Source organism: Procambarus clarkii, chromosome 32 (genome assembly GCF_040958095.1).
Source record: "Procambarus clarkii isolate CNS0578487 chromosome 32, FALCON_Pclarkii_2.0, whole genome shotgun sequence".
Lineage (NCBI taxonomy): Eukaryota > Metazoa > Arthropoda > Malacostraca > Decapoda > Cambaridae > Procambarus > Procambarus clarkii.
Window position 1 is genome coordinate 35508684 of NC_091181.1, and position 12252 is coordinate 35520935.

The following is a 12252-nucleotide window of genomic DNA, read 5'->3' on the forward strand; positions in this document are numbered from 1 at the left end:
AGTCACAAAACTGTCAAGTCATTCTTGACGACATGCACCGCAGGTGAGAAATAATAATCACCCGCCCACTTCCACCTGAGTGGTAAAAGATCAGTCTCATTCGCCTTATTAATTCTGTCAAATTAACTAATCTCAAGTCAATTTGTAATAAAAAATTAAAAAAAAAACATTAAAATCACCAGTGAAAATAAAAAAACAAAAAACAAAAAAAGAACAGGAGAAAAAATGTAATAATACCCAAAAATTACATTTGATTTGAGATCAAAACTTTCATCTTCGTTCCATCGCGAATTTCATCTCATTTCTTATTCGCAAAACATGGATTTTTTTTTAGTAGTGTTAATTAACATACTATTTGTCTAGATTCCTTTGTCTGCCTGACTTTTCTTATTATTGTGAGAAATGTGAGTTTGATTAACAGTGTATCACTAGGGAGTGTCAGGAGGCTTGTCTTGGCCACCATCTTCAGGCTCACACACTGGAAGATGTAAGAAAATTGATAAACATATTTGTCTTGTTTCTTCTCCTCTTTCTTTTTATATATAAAGAGAGTCTTTATATATATATATATATATATATATATATATATATATATATATATATATATATATATATATATATATTATATATATATGCGAACAAGCCTGAATGGTCCCCAGGACAATATGCAACTGAAAACAATTAGTTATATATATATATAATATATATATATATATATATATATATATATATATATATATATATATATTATATATATATATATATATATATATATATATATATTAATATAAAGAAACTCTCTCTCTCTCTCTCTCCTGTCCCCTAGAAACTCATTTATTTGTCGAGCTTATTATTTGTATCCATTAGGAATAAGCTAAAATATAATTCGATGTAACGATCATCTTGAGGTTATCTTGAGGTTATCTTGAGATGATTTCGGGGCTTTTAGTGTCCCCGCGGCCCGGTCCTCGACCAGGCCTCCACCCCCAGGAAGCAGCCCGTGACAGCTGACTAACACCCAGGTACCTATTTTACTGCTAGGTAACAGGGGCATAGGGTGAAATAAACTCTACCCATTGTTTCTCGCCGGCGCCCGGGATCGACCCCGGGACCACAGGATCACAAGCCAGCGTGCTGTCCGCTCGGCCGACCGGCTCCCTAGTGACATCATGACAGGATCAGGATGAACAAGGAGCGAATTGTGTGTTAAAGTTTCCATCTGGTCAATTGACATGATTTCTGACCAGATGTTCATCTGGTCAGCTGAACATGCAACGTGTAACTGCATGTTCAGCAAACGTCTTCTGCATGCGACTCATTCTAGGAATGAATGATCCCTGGTGGAGTAAAGTTCTTGAGAAAGGCACAGCCAGCTTGCGGCTCTTGATGACTGAGCGCCTTGTGTTGTAACTGCCAACGCCTGGTTGTCCACTAAGTTAAGCATTGACAACATGTGCCTTGTAGCTGAGATACCAGAATTTTGTCTTTTTAATAGAAAGAGTCGCACAGAAATACAGTTGAGTAAAATATAGCTCCATACATATTTGTAAATGTATTAAATATTATAATGAACTAAATGACTAAAATAGTCACTGTATTAAACTGTTAATATTCGAAAAGCGGAGCCTAAGAGCTGACTCTCAAACCTACAAGGCCAAGCGAGTGAGTACACACACTCAACCAGTCTCTCAACGACCATATTTTACACTCTGATTCTCGTAAATCATTGCAAAGGAAGAGAAAAAGCTGGCGAGAATTGCAGGGCTTACTTTTTTGCAACATTTGTCCCATATATCAGAGGGAAGGGGGGAGGGAGATCGCTTACCTTCTCCAGGGAGTAGTTAGGACAGATTAACTCCCTTGTGGGGGTGACTCTTTTTGTTGAGAACTCACTCAAGCTCTCTCTTGCTCTCTCTCTCTCTCTCTCTCTCTCTCTGTCTCTCTCTCTCTCTCTCTCTCTCTCTCTCTCTCTCTCTCTCTCTCTCTCTCTCTCTCTCTCTCTCTCTCTCTCTCTCTCTCTCTCTCTCTCTCTCTCTCTCTCTCTCTCTCTCTCTCTCTTTCACACAGAAAGAGAGAGAGAGGGAGAGAGAAATAGAGAGAGATAAGAGTAGAGCTTTTAATAATTATGAACATCAGTCTTCACACTCTAAATCTCATAGAGTATAAAAACTTTATAGAGAATTAAGGATTATACTCCTAGACTATAAAGACTTTATAGAATATAAAGTATTATACTCCTAGAGAATAAAGACTTTATACAGTATAAAGTATTATACTCCTACAGAATAAAGATTTTATATCTGGCTCCTGTAAAGTTCATTAACCGTTCTTTCATTTACAGTGTGGCAAAATACTGAGGACTTTCGCCCACAGAAAAATAACAAATCAAGGATTGATGACATGTGATGCCTCTGTTTGACTCAACAAATCTCAGATTGTGAAAAATAACGCCCATTTTACTGATATTTGGAATTTAATAGTTTTGGAAACATCGTTTTTATCAAAAACGATTGCTGCAGTATGTATATAATGGATGTACTCAGAGGTCAAAAAATTATTTTTAACCTGAAAATATTTGTATGTACGTTCAGTGTCAGACAATAAAGAGGATCAGGTATCATATTAGGTAGAGAGGGAGTGAGGGGCCCCTCACGTTAGCTGTGAGGTTTTCACTACCTGTGGAGGCGAAGGAACCATGTGATTTCGCTCTCTCATTTCTAAATGATTTATCAACCTATTGTTAACACACATAATTTTCAATGCTAAACCAAAAACGCATAACCTAACCTACCGTAGGTTCAATTGTCTGATAAATTACACTTGAAAGCCCATTTAGACTGTGGGAGGGTTTGGGGGACGGTCGCAGTTTGGGCAAGCAGTAAGTTGACTTAAGTAATAAGTCCTGTGAGATATAGGTCCTGTGAGATATAAGTCCTGTGAGATATAGGTCCTGAGAGATATAGGTCCTGTGAATGCATTTCAGTATGCACTCGCTTGGGTGCGTCCCTAAGATACAGAGCAAGCATTACCTCTCTGGATCACGACACTGAGGCGCTGGAACAGAAAACTAGCCGCTCTTGGGTCTTAAGTTAACCTAATGTGTTCCTCATCCACTTCTTTTAGGAACCTAAGTGGACATTTACCCCAGGCATCCAGGGGGTCTCAGAGCCTATTGGCACGAACCTGTAACAATGTTCCAGGTCCCTGTACCTATTATTTTTCAGGGTCTCCCTGTTAGTGGGCAGCGTCACCACTCTCTGCTGTCCTGTGAGGTAGACAGGGGTAGTCCTACATTGGACCACGTGTAGTCCCAGATCGTATGGGACTACACTTGTAGTCCCATACGACCTGTTTACCATCCCACGTATGCCAGCCAATATGTGTATATCTATACTCAGGCTGTATATGTTTGGAATAGCTCAGTGCTTTCTCCTTATGATTAACCACTAAGTATACCTAGGCGTATATCTGTTAGTGTCTTTAAATTGTACGTATAAGTCAATGAGAAAATATCTGTATATTTGACTCTGGGTGTGAGTCCTTTTATTCTAGGCGTATATTCTAGTACATTAAATGGTTCGGTTATGAGTTCGTTCTCATACTTAGGACATCAACTGAAGTGTATGTCAGCTGTTCAAAACACTTACCACACACTAGGCCTATTAAATAGGCTGCGATAGGGGAAAGGGTTTCCTAATCAGACACACATTTACCATCTATCTCATCTATTCCACTAATGAACTGTTTTGCATTTTTTCCCCTTTATGTTCACTGCTTTTTTATGCTTTCTCATCTACGTTTTGTTTTTCTACTGTATCTCTGTTTTAGTTTTTTTTTTAAATTATTTCTCCTCCTTTCTTCTCCACATGATTCTTCTATTTCCTTCTCCTAATTCTTATTTATCTTCACTTCTGTTCCTGCTCCTCCTACTTCTCCTCCTTCTTATTCTTCTCCTCCTCTTCCTCCTCTTCCCTCCTAAGTCCCACTGAGGATTGAAAAAAATAAATACAAACACTAAAGATGAAATATTTAATTACACAATTTTTTTTTACAAAAATACAAAATATCCCATCCAATAACATCCAGAGGCGTTTTGTTTTCTTTCTTATTCGTCCTGGGAGAGACAGAAACCAAGTGAGAGAGATAATATTGTCTCTCGTTCGTCCAGGGAGAGACAGAAACCAAGAGAGAGAGAGATAATATTGTTTCTCGTTCATCCTGGGAGAGACAGAAACCAAGAGAGAGAAAGATAATTTTATCTCTCGTTCGTCTTGGGAAAGACAGAAACCAAGTGAGAAGGACATATTATCTGCGAGCTCTTGGAAGCATGTATATATTTATGTATATTTATATATGTATATATATGAGATCGGCAATGTCAAAGTTTTTATTTATCTATTTATTAAGACTTAAAATGCTAAGTTTAAAAGATCCCTAAAAAGTACGACACTGTGGATAAGATTAGAAAATGGGAGAAAAAACAATTGTGCTCTTCTAAGGTTATATACAATGGGTTAACAGGTGTTAGTAGTGGTGGTGGTAGTGGTGGTGGTAGTGGTAGTGGTAATGGTGGTTGTAGTGGTGGTGGGGGTGTTGTTGGTGGGTGTGGTGGTGGAGGGAGTTGAAGTTCGAAAGAAGAGGGTGTGTGTGTGTGTGGTAGAATTGGTGGGTTTGGGTGTGGTGAATTGATGCGTATGGGTGTACCGGCGGTAATTGTGGTAGTTTTGGGAGAGGAGGTGCTGCGTGGTATTGCTTGTGGCTTTGGTGGTATACCTTGAACATACCTGAAGAGGGTTTCAGGAGTTCTTCTTAGACCTCCCGGAACCCGGCCTGAGGCCAGACACGACTTGTCAATACTGAGGGTAGTGGTTGTCGTGGTGGTGGTTGTCGTGGTGGTTTTTGATTGCCGTTGTGTAATGGGTGTTTGTAGTGTATGCGTTTAGCGTGGTTGGGATTGTGTTCAGTGTGATTGTATAAGAAGTTAATTGGTTATTCAAGGGGGGCTTCTTTAGGTTTAAACTCTTGCAAAATATTATTTGCAAGTATGTTTGCTTGCAGTCTTGGCAAAGATATTTGATTCACTGTTATTTCTCGCGTTTATGACACAGTTTGTGATACAGATTCCAACACTGTCTTTAACACAGGTTGCAACTTTGGTTGCAACATAGGCTGAGGCTGCAGTCTATGGGTAAGTTGCACAAGATACGAGTGCGTATCTGGGTGCATGAGTGCGTTCTTAGCGTCAGTGAACGCATCACCGTCACCAGCATCGTCTCCTCGTCACAAATTACATGCATTATGCGTTCCGGTTTTGTAATTCGATAAATTGTATCTTAAAACAACTTAACTAACCTTGTTATAATTTAAATTCATCTTATAATGACGCTAATACACCTTAAAATGACTCAAATCCATCTAATATTGACCCAAATGCATCTTATAATGACACTAATACATCTTAAAATGACGCAAATTCATCTTATAATGACACAAATGCATCTTTTAATGACGCAAATGCATCTTTTAATACGCTAATACATCTTATAATAATGTAAGTGCATCTTTTAATGACGCAAATGCATCTTTTAATACGCTAATACATCATATAATAATGTAAGTGCATCTTATAATGACGCAAATGCATCTTGTAATGTCTCAATTAATCATCGAATGTCACAAATTTAGTCAGGAAAAAGCAGCAACAGATGATAATGACTTAAATCCATTATATAATAAGATTTTTTCATGTCATCGTAAATGTGTCCATTGATAACCAAAATGCATTTTATAAATAAGGTGGTATCTCTTATCTTCATATGTGATGGAATATATCTGTTTGTCCAAGGTTGTAGGCCAGATGCTTGAGGCTAGTCTCATTAAGCTTTGCAGGGTGACGGGTGCGTGTTGGGGGAGTGTCAAGGGTGGCTCAGAGATAACCCTATTGCCCCCCCCCCTTTTTAAGGGAAGTTGGTTCCCATGGCGAACTCCCTATAATGAAGATGTCGGACGTGAAACGTTGGTATCCAAACCCATAGAATTTCGTGATTAATTTGTAATTGATATTTGACATTGAGTTTTGATATTCACTTTGAAGGATAGATCACTGGTATATTCCTTAAAAGATATAACGTTGACTTTTGCCTTTAACTTTAAAAGTTATAAAATGAATTTTAGTTTTTACTTTAAAAGTTTCATGCTGAATTTGACTTTTGACTTTTAAAATTTATAAAATGAAATTGATTTTCTATGCTCAAAATGTATAAAATGAATTTGACTTCGTACTTTTTAAAGCTATAAAGTGAATTTGACTTTAACCTTGCCAATTAAATCACTGACTGTGGTAGTGCATACTAAACTGGTACCATGGTAGAGGTTATGAAACTCTGATGACATATGGCGGGTACTGACGCCATGGTGGCGCTCCCGCTTTGGGTATTTTCATTTTGACGTGACTGCTTAAATGATGGCAGTCGATGGGAGCCGGTCGGCGTAGCGGAGAACACGCTGGACTTGTGATCCTGTGGTCCCGGGTTCGATCCCGGGCGCCGGCGGGAAACAATGGGCAGAGTTTCTTTCACCCTATACCCCTGTTACCTAGCAGTAAATAGGTACCTGGGTGTTAGTCAGCTGTCAAGGGCTGCTTCCTGGGGGTGGAGGCCTGGTCGAGGACCGGGCCGCGGAGACACTAAAGCCCCGAAATCATCTCAAGATAACCTCAAGATGGCGTCCTGGCGTTCCTGCTTTGAATGATGGTACACTGACGTTCCTGCTTGGATGGGGACTCTATATACCATCCGGTCGGATCTTCAGCTGCCGCGTTATTAATCACGATGCTTCTTTCACTTGTGAGACACAAACTCGCTGGCTTCAAGGCAGTGGGATTAAGATGTTAATTTTTTTTTAAATAAAATTTCTTTGGTGGTTCGATGCACAAAGATGAATATCTGTTCTAGTTTAAGTGTAAGAAATACATTTACACTATTGTATTGAGTTACAGTGATGGAGCGAAAGCGAGATAGTATGATGACAGTATATAAAGTATTATGACAAAAGATAATGTATATATTATACATTATAGATAGTAGGAAATCCAAAATAGAGACAATGATATGGTTTGCAACAATATTGCAAACTAAGATAGTGTAAAAAATGACCAGAGTATGACTGATCCTGTCAACACTACCATAATGGGACCTGGAGTGGAGGAAAGAAGAGCTGGCCACTGATCCTGTCAACACCCCTTGACATGGAGCTCACCAGACCTGTCAACGCCCCGGTACTATAGTTACCCCTGTGGCCACTATACCCAGATTTTAATCCTTATAACCAAGGGGTGGAAGAGAGAGAGAGAGAGAGAGAGAGAGAGAGAGAGAGAGAGAGAGAGAGAGAGAGAGAGAGAGAGAGAGAGAGAGAGAGAGAGAGAGAGAGAGAGAGAGAGAGAGAGAGAGAGAGAGAGAGAGAGAGAGAGAGAGAGAGAGAGAGTGTCTCAAAATTTGCCACTCTGGACCTGGTCTCCTCGCTCACATCTTGTGATAAATCGGAACTCAATACTCGTAAAGTTGGCCAAGCGAGGCTCTCGCCACCATGAGTGTCTAGAAAATATTCTGCCCCAACCCCCCACCACCAACCCCTCCTTTCACTCGCGAAAAAGACTCCATGAATACATGATCTAGATATTATCTGCAAAGTCAGCCTTGATACACACGAGGGAGATGATACTGGAGTTCTTCAGCTCGACGCGAGCTGGAAATATATGTATAGATCAATTAATTTAAATTGAAAGAGACACCTGTCCCCATATACCTGAAGCGCTTCCGATACATGTGGGTGATAGTCTCAAAATATAGCAACCAGCTGTACATCAGCTGGTGCAGCGGTAGCACGCTTGCTCCTACACCCTAGCCAGCATTATGGATTGGGGGGGTTCAACCACCCCCTCCTCCCTTCCACCAGAATTTGACAATTGGGCATTGATCCTTAACTGTCTGCTCCTATTCACCCAACATGAATTGGGGGTCTTTGAAGTAAGCCGATTGGCCGAACGTGATCCAGGAAAACCAAGATGGGGTGAGAGTCTAAGATGAGGAAGGAAGAACTTCCTTCCCACAGATTGCATATATATATATATACATATATATATATATATATATATATATATATATATATATATATATATATATATATATATATATATATATATATATATATGACATATATATATATATATATATATATATATATATATATATATATATATATATATATATATATATATATATATATATATATATGAAAAGCACTTGAAAAAGATACGAGGACAAAGAAGGAGCTAGGCTATGAAGGCAGCGTACCCTCTAAGGTAATGATAATTACCCTAGTTAGAGGGTAATCGTTGGAGTGAGATGATTGGGTTCTGGAAAGCAAGAGTCGTTTGTCATACTCGGAGTTATGGTCTTCTGACGTGTTTATTTAAAGATGCAATAAAATAGTAACCAAAGGGAAAGGGGGCCACTGGTCCTATCAACACTTCTTTTACGACTGATCTAGGGGCCGTTGGTGCTCCCAACACCTCGCTACTAATGACCTGTCAACGCTCCAGTACTTACAGGAACAACCGTGGACATCTTCAAGAGGAAACTAGATTGTTTCCTTCAAGGAGTGCCGGACCAACCGGGCTGTGGTGGGTATGTGGGCCTGCGGGCCGCTCCAAGCAACAGCCTGGTGGACCAAACTCTCACAAGTCAAGCCTGGCCTCGGGCCGGGCTTGAGGAGTAGAAGAACTCCCAGAACCCCATCAACCAGGTGGTAGTTCCCCCTGTGGTTACTAGACCTATCATCGCTCCAGTTCTAGTTCCCCTGTGGTTATTGGACCTCTCAACGCTCCCTAACTTGCAACATGATGTGAATTAATTTTAATTAATTAAATTAGATTCAAACATTTGTATTGTACACCTGCGTTGACCATCTTCAATATCTAAAGTGACCATCTAAGACGAACATCTGTGTGGGTGAGCATCTGTATTAGACATGTGTTCGTATTGACTGTATGACAAAAATGAGGTTTCAATATTTGCATAAATGAGTAAAGATTGTAATTGTTATTTAGAAATACAGTGAATCCTCTTCACAGTCAATTCAGAAATACAGTGAATTCGACGCCTCAACAATGAAAAAATTAGATTTTTTTTATATAATTTTATGGTTAGGCATATTAAACGTCACTATAGAAATATTTACTATGAGAAAACTAGCAAATAGCATTTAAATTAGCTATTGGCTTCGTGGTGGCCGAAGGCTGATTTAAGAAGCCTTGAGAACAGTGTCTCCTCCTCCGAGACACTTGGCAAACAGGAAACGAACACACAGCAAGTACACATGTGTTGTTGTTAAATTGTGTGTTTGTTTTGAGAGGTGGTAGGTGGTGTGTGGTTGGGGGGGGGGGGAACGGTTGGAATGGGGTAAGAGTAGGGAAGAATGAGAATATAAATATGTAGGTTTATACACATATTTCATATATTTATATGTAAGGACCCATCGGGCAACGTGAGCGTACGTAGCGAGAGGAACGAAGAGTATGATGATGAGTATGATGATGAGTAAGTATGATGATGAGGGAGTTAGTTATGTAGGATTGTTTCTTATTAAGGTGGATCCTTGAAGTAGATCCTCCAAGTGGGTCTTTAAAGTGAATCCTGCAAATAGATCTTTCAAGTAGATTTTTCAAGTGGATCTTTAAGATTGATCCTTGAAGAAGCTCCTTAAAGTAGATACTTGAAGTGGATCGTTGAAGTGGATACTTGAAGCTGATCCTTGAAATAGAGACTTAGTGTAGATCCTTGAGATGGATCCTTGAAGTAGATAACTGAAGTTGACCTTTGAAGTTGACCCTTGAAGTTGATCCTTCAAGAGTAGTGTTAGAGTGGATCATTGAAATAGATTATTGAGGTGGATCTTTGAGATGGATCCTCGAAATAGTTCCTCGAAGTGGATCCTCGAAATGGATCCTTGAGGTGGAGCAGGAAAGAGGCTTTTGGAAGTTGTTGAATGATGCTATGGGGATTTAGGATGGAAAGTGGGTATATTGAGATCGAAGAAGAAAATGGGTACTTAATCGTTGAATCCATAACAGTGTGTGTGTGTGTGTGTGTGTGTGTGTGTGTGTGTGTGTGTGTGTGTGTGTGTGTGTGTGTGTGTGCAACACACGAGGGAGGGCGCGGAGACGGACGCCTTCAGGAGAGACGCAAGAATGTGCTGTAGAACTACATCTCCAGATGTAAGGGGGAACCAAGGCGTTCTTACGACTTAAAAGCAGGACATTGTCTTCCCAATGAAGAAGACTAGGACTGGGTCTTCCCAATCTCTTAATTCAACGTGAACTGCTTTCAGCACACCAAACGCCACATCTACCTGTCGCTACTTGCAGATACGATCATGACCTAGCAGTCGTTCACCAGCCGTTCTTTCTTATTTCAGCAGTTCAGTGCTGAAATTATTCGCTCTCGAGTGCTCACTGTTCGTCGGAGAGGCCTCCCGGAGAGTATGTTCCGGCGTGGGTTGATCTGAACGTCCCAGACTGAAGCCATGGACCAGCAACACGAATCAACGTCACATGTCAGATTTGACCACTTCGTAAACAAGGAAGGTCGATATTAGATGCCAGATTAAGGCCAGGCCGCACCACCCACCACAACCCTCGTGGAAAGGTGTTGTGTTCGGTTCTATTGCAGTATAGCAATGGTTTTCAACTAGGAGGATGAACGCCTTGTTCTAGGGGAAAACACATTGGGATCACAAGGCGAATGCAGTCTTGTGCTGAGAATATGTCACCTCCCCTCTTCCCTTTCTCCTATAAATTGTATTTACGCTTGACGAACGCTCAAGAATCCAAAATAATGTGCATCGTTAACCCTTAACTACATTTATTTAAACGAATTGCGGTAGTTAAGTAAAAACTGTATCGTCACATAACCCACTAGGGAAGGAAACCCATTTCATTAAACATTAATATCTTTTTCTTTTACCTTTCCATAATTTTACCCATTATTCCAACTCATAAGACTCCTAAAATGAATAAAGGGGGATGTTTCTTAATTGTTTTAATTGAGCAGCTTAAGGGTTTAAGGTATACGAAGAGCACCTCTCTCACCCGAAGACGTCTTGAAGAAGGCCAAGACTGTGCCCGGGGTCTGTGGTAGCGCTGCTGAGATAATAAAGTCCAAGACATCTCATTGAGCTTAAATAAGGTTGTTGGTGCTAGATAGTAGTGATAAGAGAAATGTTCTCCAAGAATGACATGTTTACCTATTTCAATGTTAAGTCAATCGTGCTCTAGGGTTGGTGAGTGTCGAAGGAGTCTCAAGGGGAACAGAGAATATATATATATATATATATATATATATATATACATATATATATATATATATATATATATATATATATATATATATATATATATAAATAGTAAAAATCCTTACATATTTTATGTTCAACAATCTACAAAATAGCCCTCTAACTCTCCACATTGCCTTCATCTCCAAATTTTCCTTAAGTTTTGATTCTTGCTTTACACTCGTAGTTCCTGTATTGTGTTACGGAACCTGGAAGCATTTGATGGCTGACGCAAGTAACACACACGACCCCTCATGGGGTAGTTAACACACGCCCCCTCATGGGGTAGTTAACACACGACCCCTGATGGGGTAGTTAACACACGCCCCTCATGGGGTAGTCTGACATGGACCACACGAGCTAGCAACAAACACCCCTCAGGACACACACACTGGGACGACCACACTACACCAATGCGTCAAAAACTCACAGTAAGCGAAGTTGCGTCAAGTATCATATTACATCTTAGATAACAATTCCTTATAGAGTGTTCTGGATCCTTATTGATATCACCGGATGTCATCATCGTGAGTCAATGAATTAGTGTGCAGTCTGAAGCTCTTCGGGGTCACAATTATGCTCGGTGTCTTGGGGGCATCTTGCAGATCACGGTGAAGCTGGCTTGCCTGTTCGAAAAAAGACTTGAGTTGCAAACGAGACCTCCGATCTCAAGTCAGAATGTCCTGACCTGACACTTGGCAACTACTTGAGCTTTAACTGTTCCTGTCTTCACACTCAAGTATCGAAAAACGTTCTCCCCGAAGAAAACGTAAACACACATCACCAAGTTCTTCAGGAACGACTTGACGAGTGGAAGGAGCCGCCCTCCAGGCACACCAGGTTCACCAAGACCTTCACCACCAC

At 40.1% G+C, this 12252-nt stretch overlaps 1 protein-coding gene across 1 annotated transcript in view; it reads right to left on the minus strand.

Moving 5' to 3' along the window:
* Positions 1–11429: 11429 nt before the first annotated feature.
* The window catches only part of LOC123750749 (leucine-rich repeat and immunoglobulin-like domain containing-NOGO receptor-interacting protein 4), a 56196-nt gene continuing 55373 nt past the window's right edge, over positions 11430–12252 (minus strand). Inside the window, exon 5 of the mRNA XM_069335229.1 lies at positions 11430–12252. This exon is cut by the window's right edge and continues 192 nt beyond it. The gene's annotated coding sequence lies outside the window, so the exon portion shown is untranslated.